This window comes from Protopterus annectens, chromosome 2.part1 (assembly GCF_019279795.1).
Source record: "Protopterus annectens isolate FY-2018-M chromosome 2.part1, PAN1.0, whole genome shotgun sequence".
In the NCBI taxonomy this organism is placed as follows: Eukaryota; Metazoa; Chordata; order Ceratodontiformes; family Protopteridae; genus Protopterus; species Protopterus annectens.
In genome coordinates, this window is record NC_056729.1 from 1,175,651,677 (window position 1) to 1,175,679,326 (window position 27,650).

A 27,650-nucleotide genomic window follows, 5' to 3' on the forward strand; every position below is an offset into this window, starting at 1 on the left:
TAGGATCACACCAACAAAACAGAGGCTGTAAAAATTAAGCCCGGGACTACAATAGGATATATTGACATAAGATGTAGTTTTATTACCTCTGCACCAAACTGCCAGACCTACAATATTGACATTTAGAAGATCATTCTAGAAAGTTGTACATGAAAATTGCAAGGAAACAATTATGGAGCTGAGTACTCAATGTCTGTTACTTGCAGACAGCATGTAATGTTTAGACCTTCACTGTATGCTGATTGCCTAATGCTCACGCTTACTAGTTAATAGCTCTTTCAAAGGCTGATTGAGTTCCCTAGCAACATCCCTGGACATAATTATGCTGTAGTTATAAAACTGTTGGTGTGCTTAGCAATACAATGGCTGCCTAATATCATTGTTATTGTTGCAAACACAATCTGCAGCCCCTGTTCCGTCTTTTCTTCTAAACCATTATCGCTGTACTTTACCTTACTCGTGTTATGTTCTCTGCATGCATGACAGGGTCAAGTTAAACCTGAATATTGATCTAGTCTGCACTTTAAAATAGTTCTGAGTAAGATTTGTATATTTACAGCAAAGAAGGTTTTCACATTGTTTGTTTGGATGATATAGCCTTTTGCACTGCCCTTTATACTTTGCTATTGATAATCCCTGTATATTTTCACACATATTCTGGCAGTTTTGTCATTATTATGTTGTCTTTGCCATTTTATAGGTGCTTGCTTTTCCATTTTAGAGGCCTTCTGATTTCACCTACCACTTTTTGCTAGGAGGTTCACTAGAGGTACAGAAATCTTCCCTCCCAGGTCTAGTGTCTCCTGTATTTTTTCCCAGTCGGATCCTACCATGTTTATTAATTTCCTACACTATACATTTAGTTCATCCACTTTATGCACGTCTTTTATTATCTTGTGCTGTCTCATTTGCACACAGCTTGTGTATAATCCTTTCTCTCTGTATCTATTACATATTTTACTAAATATGCATAAAATAAAAAAGTGAGCCTAATCTTGGCTAAGACCATGATATTAGGTTCATATATATTTTTCTACACCTGACTCCTTTTGGTTTCAGCTTAACAGAATCCTTATCTGTCTCTTTATCATCCATTCACATAAAGTCATTACATTTTTCTTTTATTTTTACAATGTTGGAACTTCACAAGTTCTGAGACTTACTAACAGGCCATCAAATAACTTGTATCCTGAAGCTTTTGACCTAAACATTAACTACCCCCTGAACTGCTAAGGTTAGTCTTAAATGCAGAAAGCTTAGCTGCTTAAATTAGCCAAAGCAGAATATTGTGTGCCCTAGCAAAATGTCATAGGCTGATTGTAATCTCAGCATGAGCTTGTGACTGCAGAGTGGTTGTTCACCATGAGACCATATTGTGGTGAACTAACAGGTTCATTATCTTATATGCTCTGTATAACTCTGTATACTGGAGCTTGATTTTAAGATCCACTAGTTATACCCGGATTGTATTATTCTTACAAAACGACTGACAAACTATTTTTGTGTTAAATTTTATATATATTTTTATTGACTAACAACAGAGATGGACTAAATAGTTGGATGAAGCAAGAATTACACTGAAAGATTAATTCACAGTTGTTACTTTGCAGTGATATGTAAATTTATAGCACCAGATTTTTTTTATGTGTAGTAACAAGGACCATCAATACATTAGATATGAAAGGGCCCAAAACTGAACCTGGGGTGTGTCACACTTTATATTTATTTTCTTTTAGGACAAGCTGAATTCTTACTGAAAGTTGATTAAATTTTCCTGCAAAGTTAGATTTGTGTGCTTGCTCAGTGCGTTACAAATGCAGCTGAATCATTAGAACTTAGTCAGACTGTTATACACCTTTCCATGACATGTCTTCTTTACTTTTCCCACAATGAAAGTTTGTTTCAGTTACAGGGTCATGCCTGAATAATAGTGGTGCATTTCCTATAACAGGAAAATATCACAGCTGGATCATGTTCAAATGGGGGCCTCGGCAGGGTAATGGAACAGCTCCATCCCACGGCAGCTCCCCCCAGCCATTGTAGTGTCCCATTACTTGGCGATCTCTTCCCAGTTACCATAAAGACTGTCCAGTCAGTGTCCATACTATTTTCTTCTTTACTTCTGCAATGATTATAGATATTTAAAACTTTTATTTCAAATTATATAGCACAACAAAACAATACAGGCTCACAATTAGAAGAGGCTTAATGTGAACAGCAAGCTTCTCTGCCCTTAAAACTCACATTCATTGAAACCCATATTCAAAGAAAATGCATCTGGCCAGTGGTGGATAAAGGTTGTCTTTGGGCTGTTTTCAAACAATAGTCTGCTTCCACACATTTTTAAGACCCTGCATGCATGTGTGTATTCTCTGATGAACCATCCTAATTGTATCAAATAAGACTCTTTATATAATATAGCACCATTTGTTAGAGTGCATTCTAAACTTGTAATTTTGAACATTTTCAAAGTAAGCAAAGAAACAAAATGTATGAACCAATAATTACAAAACTACCCATTGCACAACATTTTAGCCACAAAAGTTCACAAAAACTTTTGTCATTACAATCCACCACTATCAGTCAATATCATACCTCTCATAGGCTGTCCAGATTTTGCCTCACATATTTGGTCTGTTGCTTAAAAATCTGAGGTTTTCTGGCAAATCATGGAGGACTAAAGTCACTAAATAATGAACAAATAATGACATATATTTCAGTTTCAGACGTCATATCCTTCAGAATGAATGCTGTTAAAAATCCTGTTATTCTAGCAACTTTCTTCATCTATAACAGCAATATTTAAAATTTGTCCCTATTTGTGGGCCTTTGTCCCCCCATTATTTTAGGTTTTGTCCAGATTTCTTGTGCTAAGAGGTTGAGAGGTATAGTCAATATATACAATCTCTGCAGAAGTAAAAGTCATCTGAATAATTCTGCATTAAAGAGAAATATAAAGAAGAGATTGTGGCTGGCAAATAACTTTACATTTCAATGTTTCATGTACAAAGTTAGTGCCTGCTGCCTTTGAAGAATAAATTGCCCATATTACATTAAAAAAGGTAAGCTGGTGATATTGCAATAGGGAAATGCTGTCAAACTGACAATAGATTCATAGTAACTAGGCATCTCATCCAAAGGAGTGCACACTCAGGAATGCAGCAGCCTCATCCCCCTTAAAGGGCACTGCAATATCAGCACTTCACCTAAATGGTCTAAACCAAAGGGAAGTATGCTACCAGTTGTGCTACTAACACTGCTTTTAGGTTTTATAGCACAAACACTGATAATGGCCATTTGATAAAACAAAACAGTTACACACTGAAAAGAGACTTAGCATGAGCAACAGTAAACTTCTCCCTTGAAACTCAACAGTCTTTGAAAATGTACTGAAACTCGACAGTTTGATAATTGGTGCAGAGGAGTCAGGCTCTAGTCATCTCTAATCGAGGTACAGCATCTGAGCTTGAATAAGTTATCCAACCTGCAATCCCTAACTGGGGCATTACATACACACACACACACACACACACACACACACACACACACACACACACACACACACACACTCAGACTCCTTTCAGCCATCATGCTAGCAAGCAATTCACCATGCTTAAAAATCCCAAGCTCACGATGTTCCAAAATTTAAATGTGCATCATTAGTACAGAACAAGCACAGACACTACTACAGATGCATGTAGAGTGCATCATTAAAGCAGAAATGTAATGCATGCAGAGTGCATTCTTACAGATGAAATGTAAGCTTTCTGGCAGCCCCCGCCAGTGCCAAGATATCACCTCTGAGTAGGCGATATGCGTTGGAGTAAAGCTGGGGTTTTTTGAGACGGTCTGCATAGGGCATCTGTTTCAGGCCAGTAATCCTCTTTGTGAGGTATTTCTGCTGCCTTTCCAGTTGTTGTAGATGTCTTGGGAGGTACATACCAAAAGGTGTGTTGTACTCTATAATGGGTCTAATGAGTGATGAGTAGAGGGGAACAATGACCTCTTTTTTCCTGGATGAGTAACCATTTGTAATGAGGTGTGCCACATAGAAGGATTTCCTGACTATTGTGGCAATGTGATTATCAAAGGAGAGACTACTGTCCACCTGTGTCCCAAGGTCTCTTATCACACTTTCGGTGTTAAGTAGACAACCACCTATGTGGTAGCTCATGGGTACAGAGTTTTTACCAAAGGGGATGACAATGCACTTTTTGGCATTGAGCTAAAGGCCATGGCTTTGACACCAGGCATCTGTCTCAGTGAGGCCCTTTTGTAGGATGTCCACATCTTTAGGAGTTTCGATTATGCCTCCTAGTTTGCAGTCATCTGCAAACTTCATTAGCCAAAGACCTTCTGTGTTAGCCTGTACTTCTGAGAAGTAGATACCAAACAGGAGAGGAACCAGGACTGAACCCTGTGGTACTCCACTTGTCACTGGTCTGAAGTGGGATTTGGAGTCTGCTACTTTCACAGAGTGGGTTCTGTCAGTGAGCCAGTTGGCAACCAGTCTTGTGACATAGGGATTTATGCCTAGTTTAGTGAGTTTATCTATAATTCCAGAGTGGGTGATGGTGTCAAATGCCTTGGCGAGATCTGGATAGGCTGTGTGAACCACCTTACCCTCATCTACGGCTTTGGTGACCACTTCAAATAAGTCTATCAGGTTTAGGAGACATAATCTGCCTTTTACAAACCCAAACTGGGTGGTGTCCAGAGTTTGGAGATTACCAATGTCATTGTTTATAAGTTTCATGATGATACGTTCCATAGCCTTGCAGACCAGGCTTGGCAGGCTAAGGGGGAAGTAATTCCTGGAGTCCATAGTGGCTCCCCCGTTGTGCAGTAGGATAACCACCACTGTGCGTCATTCAGTGGGCACAAAGCCTGAGGTGATGCTATGACTGAACATGATACTTAGGTGGGGTGCCTGTTAATTCTGTAGTTCATGTAGAATGCAGCCTGGGATGTTGTCAGGTCCCATGGATGCTGTGTTTTTGGCTTTGGAGAGTGTGGTTTTTACCTGTGTAGCTGTGATTTCAGGAACATTGCATTCTTCCGGTTTAGAGATGGGCCCTTTTGGGGGTGAGGGGGGGGGGTAATGTTAGCACTGAACCTATCTGCCACAGATGCACAACTACATAGTATCATAATTGCCGAATCTTATATGATAGTCATTATTTCATTCTTTGGTTGTTTCATTTGCACCCATTAGTCTACTGTTTTATATTTTTCTTATTAAACAAAAGCAAGTCTATGAAACCACTATTTTATATTATTTTTTTTTTCATTTTATTTATTTACACTTTCTTGACATGGTCAGTGCCAATAGGCCAATGTTTTTATCTGGAAACCCAAGGTGATAATCATACTAATTAAGGGAAATTTGGTCAGGGATCTTTGGAGCCACTAGATGCTACCAGGGGGCTCCAACAGCAGCAAAGAAGAGTCCTAAGGAAAGCAGCAGCATGGAGCAGGGCATAAAAACTGTGGGGAGTTTAGAAGCAGAAAATGAAAATTTGTAGAAGAATGTGTTGATATGGAGCTTCAAAATGTAAACAAAGATTCCTGTATGTTGTATGTTATGAATGAACAGTGTTTAACTGTCTCAATGGAGAAGAAAGGTAGAAAGTGAGTCTGTTGAAGAGGTGCAAATAACAGAACTGGTGTCAGAAGGGATTGCAGATGATGTCCTGTTAAAAATAATCATGCATGATTATCCAGGTGACAGTTCTGCTGTTTCATGGGAAGAGATGGCAGATAACTTTTTTGGATGTGCTGAGGATGGTAATATGGAAAAGGAACCAAGTGATGAGGCAGCAGATAATGCAGAAGTAAAAACGTATGCTGCAGTGACAGAAAGTAAAAGTGGAATGCAGCAAACTGAGAAACAATCTGGTTCTGTGGTAGCAGGTAATGCAGTAACTAAAACATATGCAACAGTGACAGCAGGCAAAAAGGAAAGCAGCATCAAACTGTTAGCAAAACTGTTTTTAAAAAGAAAAGATCAACTGTGAGAATAAGAACAAAAGATAAAACTGTAATAGATAGATATTATATATGGTCAATTTGGCAACGGCTCTTGGTTTTAAGCCTCAAGAAATTCAGTCTTTTATATATATTGTGACTTAATATTTGAAAATGAGGGACTGATTATGAAATTTCTGGAACTATTTAACAAAAAGAAGGACATTTATCCATTGAACAATTATTTGTTTTATGGTAGTAACTTAAATATAAAAAAATGCTACTCTGCAGTTTAAAACTGACGAACTGAAAGAAGACAATGCTAAAAGATGCATGCATGGTTTGTGTGAACCTATTGATAATATTGTGAAAGTTAGATAGATAGAATCTCATGGAATGGAGAGTGGTGTTTAGAAGCTGTTTTGAAATGTGAAAAAAATACTGTGAAACAGTTACCAAGTGATATTTTTTGTGGCCATTCATAGAAGGACATATGATAAGATATGTTGGCCAGCCTAAACTGTGTTTCTTTTATGGGGACTTTTCTCATTTAATTAATGATTGTGAGAATGTTCAATGTAACCAGTGTGGGGAGAAAGGACATACAGCCAAGAACGTGTTTCCTGACTGCAGGTTGTGTAAAAAAGGAACACTTTCAGATGGATAGTTAGGAGCAAAATGTAAATAATGAAAAAAGGGGACAACATAATTGATAATTGGGAATGGACAACAAGAGGCTGGGAAGAGAGTGAACTACGTGAAGAAGAAATTGTAGAAGAAGAAAAAATATGGAAGGGAAAAATGATGAGGGAGAGTGGATGTAGGAAGAGAGGTCAGGAGAAGGGATTAATACTATTTTTTTTTAAGTTCTAGGACATGAGAAATATGATTTTCTGGATCAAGGACTGATTCTACATAAACTCAGAAAAAAATATTAATTTGGGGAAAGAATAAACATATGAAAATAAAAATTTAACAATACTTCACCTAAACTTAAAAAGAAGAAAAAGCAACAGTTTTGGAGTACTTTCAGTAAATATGAACAGTATTATAGTAAGATACAAACAATTAAAATGTTTTTAGTCCCATTAGTCTTATACACAGGTCAGGCATATTTTTATCAACCAGAGGAGAAGTTGTGAATAGCAATTAATAAAGAGCTGAAGGACTTTATCTGGGAGGGTAGATGGCAAGAGTCAAGTGGAATAAGCTGACTCTTCCAGTAAAATAGGACAGACTGGGATTACCCAATTTGAAGGGGCATTTTAGAACTCCACAGATAAGGCTGCTATACATAGTAAAAGCAGAAAACTGTAACTCAAAGTGGAAAGAGATGATGATGAAACAGGAGGGAAGCTCAAGAAACAAGGAGAGACTGGGATTTTGGATACAGGCCTTTAAGGAGAATAACAATAATCATACAGAATATTATATCTATAAAGTAGCAGAAAGTATACTAGAACTAAGCCAACACAGGAATGCAGAAAGGAAATTCTGTCAATAGGGATGACTGCAATTAAGTGTATAAACAATGGGCAAGAGGTGGCTGGAATTTATTGGAAAAAACTGGCAAAGGAACCAAGGTATTGGGAGCGAATGACTAGACAGGGAAAGATGACACAATGGGAAGAGACCAAGAATTTATTTGGACTGTAGGTTAAAGATTGCCTTCCCTATCAAGGATTGATATCAGAGTATAGGCAAAGAGAAAGTAATAGGGGGTCCTAAATGAAAGACCAGCACTGGTAGAATCTAGAACAGAAGCTGCCATTAAAAAAGGAATAATTAGTAGGGCATATAAAATAGTGCATAATAACTATAAGGATCGATCAGTGGAGGCTAGAAAGGATTGGGAAAAGGGATTGGATAAGCAATTCACAAAGAAAAAATGCAAAGATATATGCATATCTCCCAAATATGCAACAAAATCTAGAAGATTTAGGAGTTTTGCTTGGAAATGTTTACATAGATATTTTTATACTCCAAGTAGACTCCAGAGTTGGTGTGATGAGGGAGGTGATTTTTCTGAGCTATGATACAGAATCGGAATTGTCTAGACATGGTAAGGCCTTGCTGTGTCTAATTATGGTGGCTGCTAAAAAGTAATTACTGGAAAATGGAAATCAAAATATAAACCAACTAGACTAGAAGTTATGAATATAACCATAGAGGTAAAACAACCGGAATTGAAATATTTAGAAAAGGCTACTAGCAAACTACATAGGAAAACATGGGAATTGTGGAAACAATATATTCAGGGGAAGAATGAGGTTTAAAAGAAGGCAGAACTTGAATGAGCTATGTAATGTTTGATTGAAAAAATTGGGTAGATTATAAGTGATGTATACTTTTTTGCAACTGAGAGTGTGTCAGTATGGTTTGTGATGTAAAATGCTTGCAATTAGGACTGTGTTGGTGTAGTTTGTTTTCAATTATATAAATGTATGATTGCCTATGTCATAACTGATGGTTTAATAAAGATGTTTCTTGTTTAAAAAACACTGTAAGAAGGGTAGGGATACTGGGATGGTGTGCTAAATATGATATGGATGCTATTCTTTTAAAGGATGTAAGATCCCTGACAAATGAAGAAAGAATGCAAAGAGAAAAAAATTGTGGTATAATCTGGAACTTGGAAAGTAAATGTTATTCTGGAGTGGCTGTGTTGTGTATAAAAGAATGAAAATGCTAGCTGTACTGTTGGTACTGATGGAAAGATTAACTGTTGTGGATATGGGATAGAGAGAGCTAAAGTCAATGGGCTTATAGATGGGGACACTTGGTTCTGAAATTGATTATTTTGTATTATGAGAAGGCTTCGACTAGCAAATGGTGATACAGTTGTGATGCATTTTTCAGACCATTTAGTAATATGGATGGAGGTGCTGGAAGAGAGTATATTAAAATATGAAAGGGAATAAAAAGAATAAACAAGAAATTACAGGATGAAACTGGATAATGGGAAGCGTTGCAGTTATAAAAGGATCATATAACTATGAGGGACTTCTGTAAAACTGCTCTGAATGGTGGACTGAATTTAAAAAGAAGTACAAAAAGTATTATTTTTTAAATGGCAGGATGATATAAGAAAGGAAAATAAACTGAAGTATTGAAAATGTATAGAAATGTGTAATAGAATTAAGAGAATAATGCAAGAGATTTTTTTTGATATGGATAAAGAGATATACAAAAGAATTCAACAAAAAATAAGACATTATTTTTAGGCAGAGATATTATTCACACAAGAGAAGGGAGGCTGTATCTCTGTATTTGGTAAAAATAGTAAAGGAGTATATTAGTATAATGAGGGAAATGAAAAATGTAAAAGTATAACTAAAAAGAACATAGCAAATTACGAATATTGTAGTACGACGTGGAAAATACGTATAAGAGTAAAATGAAAGAAAAATAGAGAGAATGGAAATTAAAAAAAGTTAAGGAAGAATTTGAAGAAGAAATAATTATTAGTGAATCGGATAAAATTCTTAGGAAAGCAAAAGTTGATTCACTATCAGGCCCAGATGGCATAGGAAATGGAATGTTTAAGAAATTAACGGATTGTCAAAGAGAGTATTTTGTAATTATACTGAATGAATGGTTGGAAAAAAAGTTGTAGATATTAATATTTACATGGGAGAAAGATGAAAAGATTGAAATAAAAAAAAAAACTGGAGATTCATCATGCTAACTAAAACATGTTATAATTTTTTATGAGAACAGCACAAAGGAGAATGGAAGGAAGGATGAGGGACATCATTGAAGAAAGTATATATGGTAAAAAAAGGAAGGAAAGTCAAGAATTGTTACTGGTCATGGAAGAAATTGTGGATAATATTATAAGTACTAGGGAGAATGAAAGACTTATAGTAGGAGATAATTAGCAATGCATTTGACACAGTAGGTCATGATGCATTATGGAATATTATGGAGAAATGTGGAATAGGTAATAGAATTAGGAAAGTGTGTAAATCAGCATATCAAAATAAGAGAATAAGAGTATTAGTGAATGAAAGAAAGATAAAAGAAAAATAAAGAAATATGCATGAAAGGTGGTATAGGACAAGGAAGTCCCATGAGTGGAATATTGTTTGCATTGGTGATGATTGCGATAGTGAGTGAAGTAGCTTATAAAATAAAATATGCTAGATATGTGATGCAAAAGGGTGTGGTAATTCATGGACTTCAGACATATGCAGATGATATAGCTGCTGTTGCATTGAACACAATATGGATGAGGAAGTGCTGGTTTGTCTGAATGAATGTTTAAAGGAAATAGGAATGACCCTGAATAAAGATAAAAGTAAGTGTTTGGGTGATGTGGTGAAAATTGAGGGGTGGGGGTTATTTTTCAATGAATTAAGTGTCTTTGCTATGAATAAAATTTAGGAAAATGATGTAGTTATGATGCAATTGGAGGGTTTGATAAGGGAAATGAAAGAAATATGTCTTCTGTAGAGGACTTATCGATTAGCATTCAGGGAAATGGTTTATCTGGTGTATTTACTATTAATGGGGAAAACAGCATGTATGTCAAATATTTATATGATCCAGGAAAATATGAAAAGGAAGTTGTGCAATTGGTGTTTTCCTTCATATGGGATTCAAGATTAAACACAGTGAAAAGAGGTGTGTTGTATGCGAATGGAAATGAAGGTGGATTGGGTTACTAAATCCAGTTGTTTATTCTGCTTCATTAAACTTGTATAATAATAGTTAAAATGTTTAAATATAAGTTGACAAATATCTTGGAGATGAGGCGAATAAGGAAAAAGTGAAAAAGAATATGGAAATTAATAAAAATTATCAAGAAAAATACTAACATGGAAAATAAAAATTGAATATGTAGAGAAAGATAGAATGATGTGGTATAATAGTGCATTGGAACAATATTATAATGTAAATTCTTGGGAATTTTTATAAGAAGAAGTGATGAAAGCCATTAAAGTAAAGAAAAAGTGGTGTGCCAAAATAGTAGATTGACAAGATTTCATTTGTAGACTGGTAATAAATAAGTTACCAGTAAAGGGTAAATGCCATATTAAAAGAAAGTTGAAAGACTGTGTTCATTTTGTGGGGAGGAAGAGACACCACAACATGTTTTTTAAATGTAAAATAGTGGTGAAACTCTGAAAAAGTTGTGTGAAGAATATATTTTGAGAATATTAATGGCATAAATAATATAAATATGAATATGATTATGTATGGATATTATAAGATTAAGAAGAAAAAGTATGAGAGAAGGGTAGTTAATCATTTATTTTATAAAATATGGGTTATTTCTAATGAAAGACTGAATGAAATTTTGTTTAATGGGAAATGCATTTTGACAGATATACCCCCGGATTCTCTATGCCCTGCATGGCATGTATGATTAGTGCAGGAGCTCTGACAGGCAATATGGCTGCCATGCGATCCAGGAACAGCCTGCAGGGGCGTGCACGAGAGCTCCTGCACTAATCATGCACGGACTAAGCCCTTGTATGCAAATCACCTCATTTTCAGGAAAAATTCATGCAAATGAGGTGATTTTGCAATCCAGGAAGCTTGCAATAGTCCGTGCAAGACTAGTACTATCTGCAGAAATGTACTCTGTTAGTAACCGAGTACATTTCTGCAAAATCCGAAACGGAGCTATGACAGCTCCAAATAAAGGCTGCATATCATTGAGGAAGCATGCCAATGGCCAAGTATGAGGCCATTGGCATTGCAAACAATAAAAAAAATAAAAAAAAACAACGTTTATTTTTTTCCACCGATCTCGGCTGTTTAAGCATAGGGCAGTGGCGCGCAAATGGGATTGGGGGCGAAATAATAAAATAAACCTAAAATAAGCATTCTAACTAAAATCAGTATTCTGCCATGCAAGTCAATGGCAGGCAGAAGACAACCCAGTGTGAGACATGTAACTATGCATTAGCAGGCAATCCTATGCAAATGAGGGGAAGGATAGTGAATCCCAGTTTTCCTCAGCATGTAAGGTAGGTCCCAACAGTGTAAGAGTATGAATAGCTGGGTGCAAGACTAAGATATAGGTGACATCATGGGGGAGTGTGTCAGGCATATTGTAAGCGGATTAGAGCCCTGTGGCTCGGGACTGCTCCTAGCTTAACATAGCTACGCTAGGGGGTGTGTCTAAACCTGCCTAGCACTCTTCACATAGCCTAAGTGGGTGTGCACACCTCGCACCAGGTTTTAAAGGGGAAAAAAAAGTAAACCAGGAAATAGCAGCTCTGTGCACATTTGAGCACACAGTTTGCGTGATGTGCCCCCCAGGCTTAAACAGGAAGGCAATGGGATGGGAAAATAGCAGTAGGAAGGTAATCAAGGAGAACTAGCTTAGCTGGCAGGTGAAATGTATCAGAATCAGCCAATTACACAGGCAGCAGACCAGCCCAGAACATGACTATAAACTAAGCGAGTACCTTCCCCTCTGGTTTTTCATACACTCTACACCACCGGTGTATACAAGCGGGGAAATTTTTAACAAACAAACCTACAAAATGAGAAGGGCTGCAGCAGGCAACATAGAACAACATGTGTAAGAGGCTGAGGGTGGTGAGGATGTGAATGCTGCTGAACAACCCACAGTGAGGAGACAGAAAAGAGTGTACAGACTGAGGGTAACCTACCAGGGGCTACATGAACTGGAGATAGTGGAGCGCTATAGGGTGGACAGAGACCTCCTACAGCAAATTGTTGAGCTGTACCGGCCACACCTGACACAACAAACTGACCGAAAGGAACCAATCCCAGTGGATACCAAGGTATGTGTAGGCTTAGGTATACTAGCCACAGATACCTCCCAAAGCACAACTGGGGATACCATGAGGATCTCACGGGCATTGGCATCCAGAGTATTCCACCAGTTCCTGGATGCCATGTCAGCACATGCCAGTGAGCACGTATATTTCCTCAACACACATGAGGTGTTGACCAGCAATATGCGTCTCTTCCACCAAATAGCAGAATACCCTGGGGTAGTGGGAACTATAGACTGCATGCACATATGCATGAAAGCACCACCCGGTGAGCAGGGTAGGGCCTACATCAACTGCAGGGGCATCCCCTCCATCAACTGCCAGGTCATATGTGATGCCCAGGGCATTATAATGAGTGTGTGTGCTGGCTGCCCTGGAAGCTATGACAATTCACACATATGGCATCTGATGCAGCTGTACCAGAGATTTGCCAATGGGGACATCTCCTATGGTCACCTAGTGGGAGATACTGGGTACACACTGGAACCATGGCTGTTGACACCCATCATAAATGCACACACACCTGAACAACAATGCCATAATGAGGCACACGCACAGGCCAGACATATAACAGAGTTTGTGTTTGGGATGCTCAGGTCACGGTTCCGGTGTATGGACACATCTTGTGGAGCCTTGCAGTATTCACCAGCTGCATGTACCCAAATTGTTATGGTATGTGTTATGCTACACAATATGATCCTGCGGAAACAGCTGCAGCAGGAACAGCATGAGGGCCACACTGCCCACCACCACCAGTGCCAAGGCCTGCACAGGCACAGAGTGACTCTGAGGAGGAACAACCCGAGCCTGCCTCAGTAGGCAGAAGGAGGCGTGCCCAGTATGCCCTGGCCTTGGCAAAGAGGCAATGCATAGCACATGCACTGACACAGTAGGGACCCAGGGAATGACACATCTCTCTGACTCACACATACAGTAAAAGGGATGCCAAACATGACACAACCTGTGCTCAACTATGTATAGGGAGTGTACTATGTGCATCCAACACAGGCAGTCCTCCAGCACCATCCGCAAGTCTGATGCACCCTCAAGGTAAGTCACTTAACCTACCAATTGCCAAATGGATTAGAATGTGTAGTTACCTGTAGCTATGGTATGGATGTGAGCATGCAAGGGAATTGGGTGGCTGAATGTTATGGCAGCAGGCAGTAGACACCCATAGTGGCACCATGACATCTGTAACACATACTGGAGTCATCATAGTAGCCAGTACTACACAGGGTGACAAAACCCACTGCAGGAAATGGACTGAGTGACATGTGTGTCCATAAGACCCAGACATGCCAGTCAGGAAGGTTCACATACCCAAAACAGTCTCAGCCAGCAGGACAGGTGTAGACAGACCCAAACAAAGCCTGTGCCATGGCCCCTGTGCTATGGCTATGGTTAACCTCCCCCAGGCCTACACAGACAGGCCACAGCAGGGCAGGCAGTGGGGTGTTAGTTCTGAAGGGTAAGAAGTCAGACAATAATATGTAGGGCAACCAAAGGCATGATCTGTAGTACACTGGTATGCCTCTAGTCAGCATGATAGTTAGCAATACAGAATGAAATGGAGTACCTGACATACCAGTACAGTCATAGCAAATGTGTACAAGTGTCACATATGCCCCCCCATATCCTACATAGTAATGTAATAACAGTCAGATGTGTGTCCCCCAACCTTGTGTAGAAATGTAGAAATAGTCAGGTGTGCCCCTCATCCTACATAATAATGTAATAACAGTCAGGTGTGCCCCGACCACTCCTGTGTAGAAATGTAGAAAAAGTCATGTGTGCCCCCCACCACTATGCAGAAATGTAGTAACAGTCAAAGCCAAATGATTGATGGATACCCTGCAGAGACACCATGCTACCTGGTGGTGTACAACACGAAGGTCAGCACTGCAGCACAAACTACCTGGACACGATCCACACATTCAATACAGATGGCCATACTGGGCATGCTCACACACTTGGAGAAATGAAGGCAATGTCAGTCAACAACATACTGAAAGGTTATACTGGGCATGCTCACACACTTAAACACATGAAGGCCATGACTGTAAACACCAGTGGACAGACATAGGTTCATAGGTAAGTACTAGGCTATCTGCCCATGGGCATTTATAAGCCTAGCCACAGAGTGATGGCTTTCGCCTCCCCATTAGATTAGTTACCTGGGCCTCTGTCAATAGGGCTCTTGAAGTGATCCCAGGGTAGAACTTATGATTACCCATCCACTCATCAAGATTTATCTTGAAGAGGGTCAGAGAGGAGCTCTGTCGAATATGGATTGGGATTCGATTCCAGAGTGAGGGGAGTAGCTGGGACAGGAATCTATCCCTCCAGCATGTCCTGTTTATTGTTGTACATAGGTTCAAGTTGCTAGAATGAGTGGTTCTGAGGGATCTCATTTTTTTGAGGTGAAGCATGTCCATTACTTCAGGGTTTGACATGGCCCTATAGGTCAGACATAGGTCACCTCTGAGCAGGCGGTAAGTGACTGAGAAGAGCTGGAGCTTTTTTAGTCGTGCTTCATAGGGTAATTGTTTAAGGCCCTTAATCCTCTTAGTGAGGTACTTCTGTGGTCTTTCTAGTTGTTGCAGGTGCCTAGTGAGGTACATCCCAAATGGGGCATTGTACTCTATTATGGGCCTAATGAGTAAGGAGTAAAGGGGCACAATCACCTCCTTGGATCTGGATGAGAAACCCTTTGTGATCAGGTGTGCCACATAGAAGGATTTCCTGACCATTTTAGCTATGTGGTTATCAAAGGAGAGCATGCTATCTACTTGGGTACCCAGGTCCCTAATTATTTCTTCTGTACTTAGTGGATTCCCATCTATGTGGTAGTTTGTAGGTACTTTGTTTTTCCCAGATGGGATTACTATGTCTTTTTTGGCATTTAGCTTGAGGCCGTGACTGCGACACCAAGTGTTTGTCTCTGTGAGACCCTTTTGCAGGTTGTCTGTGTCAGCTGGAGAGTCAATTATTGCACCCAATTTACAGTCATCTGCGAACTTGGTTAGCCACAGTCCCTCTGCCTTTGCCTGTACTTCAGAGAAATATATATCTGGCAGTTGCAGTTGTTAAACACATGAAGGCCATGACTGTAAACACCAGTGGACCAGACATATCTGGCAGTTGCAGTTGTTAGTGCGGACACTCGTCAGTATGCACCACTCATGCCTTGCACAGACAGTGGATAGGAATACAGACATATATGTCAGGACAACACACTATAATAAGATGTACATAGATATGTGGAAGATATGTGGAAGAGGGTGATTGTGACAAGGAGCCATTCAGGCCTGTCCCACCCAGCACACAGCCAGAGGGCCCAAACACATGAGGTGCAGATGTCACTCACTGCAGATACTAGCCACCAGTATCTGTCAGCATTACAGACTATGTGGTACACGTGCCAGCTGTGCAACATGACTGTACAAGGAAGTAGTCATCTAACAGCTGTATACACGTACCTGTGACATATGACCCCATGTGTGCCCGCATGTGGCATGTCAACCCCTAGATGAATGGGTTCTGGCCCATGCACACACCGCCCTCCCTATAGCCCTACTATGACAAGCCTGCTGAGGTCATCCAATGTGAAATACACCTTTGGGGGAGTAATAGCCCAGTAATCTCCATAGCATATCCTGTAACTGTGCAGTGTGATAAAGTCCTTAAATAGGAGTTCTAACCCCAGACTTGGCAACTGTGAGTGTGTGTGTTTGTGTGCGTGTCTGACTGTGTAGAGAGCAATGCTTTTTAGGATACTCACACACCTTACAATTCATATACTCAACTTTGGCAAGGCTGCTGATGTCATCCAATTTGATATACACCTTTGGGGAAGGAGTACTCCAGTAATATCTGTGGTGCATGCTATAACTGTGTAGTACTGTAGTATAATAAACTAGTTAGATAGGGGTTCTATTCCCAGACATTGTAAGTGTGAATGTTGGTGTGTGTTCCTTTGTCAGAGTAGGGAGCAATGTTTTTGAGGCCATTCACAGGCACTACAACCTCCATTGCCCTACTTTGGCATGTCTGCTGATATCATCAACTGTGAAAAACACCTTTGGGAAAAAAATATCCCAGTAATCACTGTGGTGCATGCTATAACTGCGTAATGCTGTAGTGTGATAAAGTGGTTAGGTAGGTGTTCTAACCCCAGATATGGCAATTGTGTGTCTGACTGTGTAGAGATCAATGCTTTTTAGGGTACTCACACTCCTTACAATTCCTATACTCAACTTTGCCAAGGCTGCTGATGTCACCAACCTAGAAATACACCTCTGGGAAGTTTATAGCCCAGTAATCTCTGTAGTGCATCCTGTAACTGCATACTGCTGTAGTGTGATAAAGCAGTTAGGTAGGTGTTCTAACCCCAGACATAGCAATTGTGTGTCTGTCTGTCTCTAACTGTGTAGAGAGCAATGCTCTTTAGGGTACTCACACTCCTTACAATTCCTATACTCAACTTTGCCAAGGCTGCTGATGTCACCAACCTAGAAATACACCTCTGGGAAGGTTGTAGCCCAATAATCCCTGTAGCACAGCCAGTAACTGCGTACTGCTGGAGTGTGGCAGATCTGGATGTTTTATGTGTGTTCCAATGTCTGTGTATGGAGCAATGTAGTATAGGCTAGTCACACGCAGTGCATTTGAAATGCCCAACTTTGATAATCCTGCTGATGTCATCCATTGTGAAATACATCTTTGGGAAGGAGCTCTCTAGTAATCCCCATGGTGCATCCTATAACAGCTCCATGCCGTAGTATGATAGAGACCTTGGTCAGGGATTCTATCCCCACATATGTTGGTTGTGGATGTTTTGTGTGTGTCTCACTGTCTGTGTAGGGAGAAATGCATTTTAGGCTACTCACTTGCAGAACATTTGAAATGCCCTACTTTGGTAATCCTGCTGATGTCCTACATTGAGAAATACATCTTTGGGGGAAGGAATACTCCAGTAATGTCCATGGCATGTACTATAACCATGTAGTGCTGTAGTGTAACAAACTAGTTAGATAGGGGTTCTTTTCCAAGACATGACATGTCTGTGTGTGTGTGTTTGTAACTCATATCTTGTGTAGAGGTGGTTGTGAGTGTGTGACACCCGTGGCCAATCTGAAGTGGGTTTTGCATATTTCTTATATGGTGGTCCTACTATATATTACAATGTCAACCATACTGGGATAACAGATGTAAAATAGCTGAGAGGCTGGGGTGCAGAGCTATACCCATACATGTGACATCAAGGCTAGCCAATGACAGTTAGCAACCCCATTATTACCCAGAGCACACTCTCTACCCATGTGTCATACACACACATGCCTAGGCAACAGCCAATATGTGGGTAATAGACTGCATATTGGCCACTGATAGTGACTATGGAGTGATAGCAGTGGGCTACAGAGGGCATGTCAGCTTGCACATCTGTCCAATATGCACGTATATGCAGACAGTGCACCTCCCCCATGTTCCCCAATGGACACCTGCACCACCTGTAGTGCCTTCAAATATGACCCACAATGGACATACCATGCCTGACAATATGCCCTGTATGGACAGATGCCACTGACACCAGGGAATGCTGTTAGCATGCTATCAATATAGGTGCAGGGTAAACCTGCTACCCATTACCAGTTCCTGCTACAGGTGGGCAAGATTGGCACATCTGATGATAATCCATGTTCACAACATGGGCTAGACACCCCAGGTACAGTTCCACATGTCACTGTCCATGCATGTGGGAGGTGTGCACATCTGAGACACCATCCATATCATGGACTAAGGAACACATGCATGGCAGGTGATGCACAGCATTGGCCACACACAATAGTCACCCAGGTGACTGGATGGGGGATACAATACCCACCTGTGTAAGCAAATGCAGAAACTACAGCCCTGAGCCACAATGCAGACCATTCTCATGTGGCCAAATGCCAAGGTATACCCATCACCTACCCTTGTATAGCCTGCTGACACAGTTGATCACCACACACCCGTGCAGACATGCACACATGCATGTCAGTACTGGCACCCAGTGTGTTTGTGTGTGTGTTGTATGGTATGTATGGCCACATCCACACTCACTACAACCCCCATGAGCATACTGAAGCATGCTGTCCAAGTTTGACACCTCCTCATAATCCTTGCCCTTACGATCTCCGTATGACCCATATGGTGCATGAGATACCTGCACAGTGATGTGTTGTGGCAATCCCACTACTGATGAGTTGTACTCCTGGCCCTGCCAAGTGTGTCAATGTTTGTGCGTCCCTGTGAGACTGTGGCTGTGTTGATGCTGGCACCTGTTCATGTAGACAGGCACATGTACGTCACCTATCTTATATGTACCATATCCCTGTTGCAGATGTCACTCACCATTACATATATGTTCTGAGTTCTCCACAACAGATAACCCATGTGGCGTATCCAATAACTGCATCCAACTGTGATAGCACTACATAATTGTCAGGGGTTTGATACCCTGTGCCGGTAGGTGTGTGACACAAACATGCTACAGTTTTACTCTCCCACCCCTCCCTGACAGGTATTTGCCTCTGTCTGCCTCTACAACCCCCTCTCTGGTGGATGTGGAGACCCACACCTGCTATGCTTAGGCAGCAGCATGTGCATTTTAAGTGATGCTCATGATTCAGCTGATGGCCTCTGCATACATTGCAGCCCTCCCCTAGCTGATTGCATGTGAAACAGCTGTGGTAACATTCCCATAGCCAGTTTCATGGAAGCACACTCCAATATCTAGGAACATCATGGTGGTGTTGGCCCTTTTCATTCGCTGTGAGCAGGAACTAGATGTGTTGTTTGGCAAACAGCATCTCATATGGATTGGGGATTTACCTCTAACAACATACACTGTGGAAAGAGGGCAACAAACAGGAGGGGGATGTGCCTCACCTGACTACAGACTGTAAGTGCTGCTATACTGCATTTGGAGTAATGTTGGTTTAACCGTGTCTGTCTGGATATGGCTGTCATACATGTTGCAATACCTGCCATGTCAGTTCCATGTTTATGAGAAATCCCCATCTGCAGGGTCATATGCAGACTGGCCAGTGTTGTACTTTTGGTTTCATGTGTTAGCCACAGAGAATTTATCTGTGGACTGCAGAAGGTAATGTGAGGATTGAAGTCTGTAGATGGTGAAGGCTGTGACAGTTACTGACTTCATATCTCTCATAGGACATATGTTGCAACAAACCCTGTTACAACAGTAAATGTATGAGGGTATCACAGCAACATGTCAATATTGGCCTTGTGTATGTACTCCCAGTTACACCTCTGTCAACATTTGTACATATGTCATGCATGAAGGGGTGTATATGTGCCATACATAATAATTAGTGTTAGCATATCTGATAACAAGCCAGTGATATAGCAGACTGCTACACATGTTATGTACAGTAGGGGTTATATTTCATGACCTAACCTGGACATTCTGTGGATGATTGTACAGTACTGAGGTCTGTGTACTTATGGTGAATGTCGGCAGTGTGTGTATTGTTAATATGTATTTTAGCCTGTGTACAGACTGTGGTAGATCTCATTGTTCTAGCTCCCCTCTTATCTGATGTTACATGCTGCCCCACTGCATGGTAACGTATTGGTGTACATGTTCATACGGCCATAGACACACATGTCCCATACCACAGATAGCCATCAGACCAAACTTTGTAGCAGCCCAGTTTATGTAGTGTCATTCAGTGAGTGGCACATATGAGGATGGTGTAGAACAGATAGTCCATATACTGGAATATTATGCTAGTGTACCATATGAGGCTGTGGCTGTGTTCACATTGGTTGTGGTTATACACTTTCACACAAGTTTATCTTACCCTGTACTGTGACATGCCTGTGGAGCCTGCTATATATGCAAGTACATGTGCATTACACCATAGTGGATGTAGGCCAGCGTTGAGCCAGTCCACCTGTAGCCTGCACAGTGCATTGTTACATGCCTAGCAGCTTAGTGTACTTACCCAATGAGATGTCATGTGCAGATACTTGCCAGATGTACTGCTGCTGTGCCTCCCTTAAAAGTCATGTATGTCAGACAGAGCAGTGGGATGCTCTACAGATGTATGTCAGCATCTAGTGGGTAGTATGTGGCCATGTCACCCCTGCACCAGCAGTCATTAGGTGTCAGGCCAGACAGTAGAGTGTGAATGCATAACCCCTGGTGGCAAATGTATACCAGTTGTTATGTGTTATACCCATCTACATGGCTGTCTACATTCATATTGGCAGGCGTGTAACACATGTTGTGCACTAAGGGCTTATGTATCTACCTCTGGACTGTACAGGGTGTTTCAGAATTTCCACATATATTGGCCAATATCTCTGCTGCAGTCAACAGGGCCATTACATGCTAGCAGCGGTACATTACAATGGTTTCCTTAGGATGGCTGTCAGTAGCCAATAGCCCACATGTTTGAAGCAGATGTGACCTTCCACACACGCCATGTCCGTGAAGACAATCCCATTGACAGTAGTAATAATGTACTAATATTCCTGCTATACATACCTGACATCCCCCTGCACTATGACTCCAGGACTATAGGGGCTGGGGTAGGGCTACACTCCATGTCCGGGACACATGCTGGAAATATATGCACATATACTTATCCAGATAGCCATATACTTACCCAGATAGCTATATATATATATATATATATATATATATATATATATATATATATATATATATATATACATATATATATATATATGATTACACAGGTGTAGTACTCCCAATTACCACTGTCATGGCAACCACCCACTATAAATACCTACATCATGTGGGCGTGGTCCCTTTGCATTTCCTGTGTGATGGACATCCTACTTGTGTGTGGTCATCAGTGTTACAGACAGCAGGTAGCACTACCTCTTACAGGAGAGCCTGCACACTCAGGGAAGCTACATATCCATAGGAGGTTCAGGTACTACAGACAGAGTGTGAGCAGAGTTGTGTTATGCTGTATATAGCACTGGTGTTACATGGTGTATGTGAGTGTGTGTGTGTGTGTGTGTGTACAAACAACTATACCTTGGAATGCAGTCTGTCTGCATAGCTCTCAACTGTGGGCCTATCCTCTTGGTGGCCAGAGGTGTGCCTATCATGTGTTGTCTATCCACCACACAGGTCCTGTGTCAGATATGTCACTGGCAGTGTGTGTGTTGAGTGCTATCAGTACATGGCTACATCCATTTCTGTTTCTGACCTCAATACCCTGACTACGGGTATGTTGCAGACTATCCTGTAACACTACCAACCTGCTTAGTGTATGGCAACAATGTGTGCCTGTGTCCCTGCCTGTGTTCACACCCTACATATCAGGCTTTGCACATATGACATGCTGTAGGCAGTTGTTCCATAGTGGGCTGTGAGTATATCATACTGCCATTGCTGCCAGCAGTCCACGTCTGCTGTATCCTCCACACATACAGTGAGGCTGGGGCTATATATGAATGGGCATCACCAAAACAATACATGTGTGCTCTTATGCACTCCAGAGGCCAGTGTATGTAATAGTGGTATACGGCCCTGTATTAATGAGTCAGGAGAGGAGCACCATAAATGACATAGGCTGCTAAAATATGTGGGGGTATCAGGAGTGAGCTGCTTTAAGGTATAAGGATGTACAGTACTGTATACTTCACATACATTAATGCATTAATACATTAATTAATGAATTAATACATTAATTATTAACTACTTAGTAGAATGAGTACTTACTCAGTACTGGGGCATTAGGCATCTGCCTAGACTCCTGGATCCACTGTTCCAGTACATCCCCCCTCCATCACTTCAGGTCAGCATGGTGGTGCCTCACTTGCTCACCAGTCAGGGGGATACCTGTGGCACTGGTGAGGTCACGGGCGAGACTGTCCTAGGCCTCCATTTTATACTGAGAGCCCTGGTACTGGCCCTGCAGTAGTCTCTGCTCATGGTGTTTTACCAGGAGCCATATCATAAATTTTGACTCCTGTATGCCCCAGCGCTGCGCTCACCCACTCCAGCCATTCTGCCTGCAGTAGGAAGCTACAATCAGTTATGGGAAGTATTCCTGCCTGTGGGGTTTAAATACGGCCACTTTCCTGCACTTTTCCATGATTGGCCAGTTTTGAAAAGGCTAAGCTATGGACACACCTGCTTACCTAAGGCTGGCAGTGCTTAAAGAGGTATACCACTATGCAGATTGGATTGGCTTCCCTACACATTGCTTACTCTTACTAAGTTGAGCTGTGCTGCAGTTAGCATTGCTTAATAGTTAATTAGCACTATATTTGCCTTTTGGCAGTGATTTAGTATTCATTACAGGTTATATATGTGTCCGGTATCCGTGATTCATGTGTACATACACTGTATGGGGTCCTGGGGACTTCTACACGTTATTACAATAACACCTCAAATCTGTGCTTACTGCAGTGCTCCAGTTCACATATTTATGTTCTGTGGTAGGTTATACAACATCACACTGTAAATAGATTCAGTTCACATGTTTGGTTTGATTTTCCTGTGGTGAGGATTAGTTTGCTGATACCTCCTTTATAAGTATTGCTATGATGGCTTAGTGGTTAACTATTGTGACTGTGGTGTACAGGGTCCTGAGTTCGAGCCTTGCAGAAGCTGTTTATTTTGTTGCCTGGCAGAACACGGGCCGTTGGGTACAGGGTGGTTAAGGCACTTTAAAGCAGTTGTAAGCAGGTGTGCACGAAGCTAAGCAATGCTAACCTCCAGTTACAGTTTCTTACACTCAGCTAGCTTCTACTTTGCTTAATCTGTGTAGGCAATGCTTACCCCCACGCAAACGCACTTAAACATGCTTACTAGTGCTTATATATGCTTACTACTGCTTATTTATGCTTAAACCTGCTTATTAGTGCCTTATTCATTATGACACTGACACTTCACATGTGCATTTAATGCAGTACTCCAGTTCAGTACAGTACAGTTTCTTACACTCAGCTAGCTTCTACTTTGCTTAATATGTGTAGGCAATGCTTACCCCAGTGCAAATGCACTTAAACATGCTTACTAGTGCTTATATATGTTTACTACTGCTTATCTGTGCTTAAACCTGCTTACTAGTGCCTTATTCATTATGACACTGACACTTCACATGTGCATTTAATGCAGTACTCCAGTTCACATTTAAATGTTATTTAGTAGGTTATACAGCAAAAAACTGTAAAGAAATGTTCATATACAGATTTCACATGGAAAATGATATGTGCTGCAGCAGGACTCAAACCGGGAATGGCTGCTCTTTAGGCAGATGCTATGACCACTACACTATTGCTTTGCTGTTTCATTTGCATATATCTTCCTTATTATCCTCTTCAGCCTTTTAAGCTGTTTTAACCATAGCTAAGCGATGGGCACACCCGTGCACCTATGGTTAGCTGTACTCGGAGTGTTAAAAAAAAAAGGGGATTTCTTCTTTTTATGTTTATGTCCTGTTGCTGTTGTATGTGGACACCCATGAGTGGTCTCGCTCATTTATTTACACTTTCTGCTGTTCTACTTTGCAGGGGTGTGTTTATTCTGAGAGTCCATGGTCCGTGTAGGATTAGGAGTTCAGGCGGTGCGCCTTCATTAATATGCATGGCGCACTGCCATCCTCCTCCTAAACGGCCGCTTCCATGCAGGACTAGACTAGTACTGCACGGAAAATTAGTGAATCTGGGGGATATTGTGCACAATCAGATTAGGGTTGTGGAAGAAGGAGTGGGAGTCAGTTATGGAAGAATAATAATGAGGATGTTATAAGAAAAATGATGCATGGTAAAAACAATGAAATGTGTCTATATGTACCTGTAAATATGTATATTCTGTAAATATTTAAATAGTGTTTTATGTTGTATTAAATAAAGGACCTCTACTCTTTTAGGTGCAGTAAGTGCAGTGGATCTTTTACATCCACCTAAGCTACCACCAATGTAGGCAGGGTCTATATCATAAAACCAAAAACGCAAACTCTTGAACGCTCACATGAGAGAATAATCAAAAACTCAAAATTGGTATTGTGAGGAGCTGTGCCCCCCACCCTCGCTAAATATGTATTCCTGCTCCGAGATCGCACTACAGTGAGGAAAGGGCAAATATTCTGATCTTCACTGTACTGCGATCCCAAAATACCACTTTCGAGTTTCTGATTATTCGCTCATGTGAGCGCTTGAGAGTTTGAGTTTTCTTCTTTCTGAAGTAGAACCTGTAGGTAGATAGGGGATCAGTTTAACATGATACACTGCAGTGACATTACTGTAAAAAAAAATCAATCTAGCTGGTGTGAAAATAGAACTTACAGTCATCTGCACCAAAGGCATGTATGCTACCTGTAAAGCTATGAAATTAAACCCACATTTAAATGCAAACAATAAGTAATTTATTCACCAAATTGAATAGATAAAAGTAAGCATGGCCAAGATTATATTATGGCATAAAATATATTAAGTATGAAAGATACTCAAACAAATTCCTTATACTGGTTAGCAATAACAATCTAAGCATAATCAAATCATAACCGAAGCAGTGCAACTTTTATATTTACAGAGCATTAAAATAAAGTTACTGTGTCTGGTTCAAATGATCACATTGTGATACCTAAACAGTGCACCTGTGCAGCTCTGCAATAATCAGCTTCCCATAAGAAAGACTTTGCATAGTATAGGCTTCCACAGAGCAACCTCCCAAAACCCAGTCAAGTTTTGCATTGCCTCAGTGTTTACTTAGTTAAAAATGGAATTTCCCATAATAAGAGCTACAGGGCATTACTTCCATATATGATAATTCATAAAAACATGCCTTAAATATAACAGAGCAAATTTGATAAGATCTCCAAACAGTCTGCATGAACCAGCTCTCTGAATATCGCCATATTGAGCTGTAACTTGGAATGGAAATGATGCATGCTCAAACAAAACTATGAGTGCCAGCAGTACTCATACACAAGCTCCAGTTTAACTTTTCATTTTGCAGTATCATTTTTGAGGTTCCAAAAGTGATGCTAACATCTAACAGTGTTTGCCATTGGTCCAGCTGATGATAGCAAGCTCCTGATACTCTTTCCCTCCCATTGACTCTTCCCTGAACTCAGTGAAAGAGCAGAAATCAGAGCTGTGTGAAGTCAATGTGGAACAGTACAACACACAGTTCGGAAGGTTAAAACTGGAGTGCTCTGTCTAATGCAGAGCAGTTAAGAGGTATGCTCCCAAGAATGCAAGAAAATCCAGAAGGTTTACAGCTTTTAATTTAAAGTATTTGTGTAAGTATTTTTATACCCCAAGATGAAAGTAAATTTTTAGCAGCAATACTAATTTACCTATGTTTTTTTATATGAAGGATTTTACTTTAAAGTATGAAATCACAATATGAGCTAATTTTAAAAAGCAGTCATCTTAGACACTTTAAGAACTCTTTCATGCTGACAGAAAAAGGTGCAAAGTTCACCAACAATATTGCAGCTAAATCCTCAGCAGTATCAATACCCTATAAGAATACAGTAAAAAGAAGTTTTATCTTACCATAAAGTTCAATCTGTGTTGTTCATCTTTACCAATCCTTGATGGTATGCTCGGTTTCAAACCCTCAGAACGAACTTGGTCATTATTTTCCAGCTTGCACTCTCCAAACTCTTGAGCCCGGTTCTACCCATAATGCTCCTCACAGAGATTACCTCAGATCAAGTTTGCCAGGGGGCAGAATATAGCCAGATTTTAGAGTATCAGACATATGTACATATAGAGATATGTACAAAGAAGACAAGGCCATCTATGGATTCCTCATGAGAAAACTGGTTAGAATCGGTGAGGCCTACTTTTTTGGATGGGGAATGGTGGGAGGGTATGTCAGGAACTGGTGAAGATGAACACAGATGGAACGTTATGGTAAGACATAACTTCTTTATCTGACGTTGTTAATCTTCACCTAATCCTTGACGGTGGGACAGAATCCCCAGCAACTTATGTACCTTGGGAGGTCTCATGGAAGAATATTCCGAAGCACCATAGAGCCAAAGGATGCTCGACCCCTTGAGATTTGATCTAGTCTGTAATATGTAATGAAGGTATGGTGAGAGGACCAAGTAGCTGCTGCACAAATGTTGTCTAGAGATGATCTTGCATGAAAAACTCCTGATGTGGCAACAGCCCTCGTAGAATGAGCTTTAACTGTTTTGTGAAGTTGAAGACCTTGAGATTGATAAGTGAAAGAAATACAGTCTTTCAACCATTTAGCCAAGGTAACTTTGGAGACTGCACAACCCATTTTCAAGGAAGAGAAGGCCACAAATAATTGGTTAGATTTACGGAATTCCTTAGTTCTTTGGAGATAAAAACGCAACTGTCAATGAACATCTAGCAAATGTAGAGCGTATTCTCCTTGATTGGTAACATTAGGGAAAAAGGTTGGTAAATGTATGGTCTGGTTGATATTGGATTCAGTAACCACTTTTGGAAGAAAAGAAGGATTTATTCTTAATTGAACCCTGTCTGTATGAAAAATTAAATAGGGAGATTTGCATGATAGAGCCTGTAACTTAGAGATTCTCCATGCAGAGGTGATGGCTACTAGAAACAAAGTCTTCCAAGTCAAAAATTTTAATTGACAAGAATCAGCTCATTCAAAGGGGCTTTGAGTTAACACTTGTAGGACTGTTGTCAAATCCCATGGAGGAACCAGATCTTTAAAAGGGGGTCTGAGCAAGGATAACCCTTTCAGGAAGGCTCTGGAAAGCTTATGGGACATTATTGAAGAGTAATTGTGATAAGTATGAAAATTAGAGATTGACGCCAACTGAACTTTTATAGTCAAAGCAGAGAGTATTCAAGAAGTCCAGTATGCATTCAGTTGGAGCATTGAAGGGATCAAGTACCTTATTTAAAGCC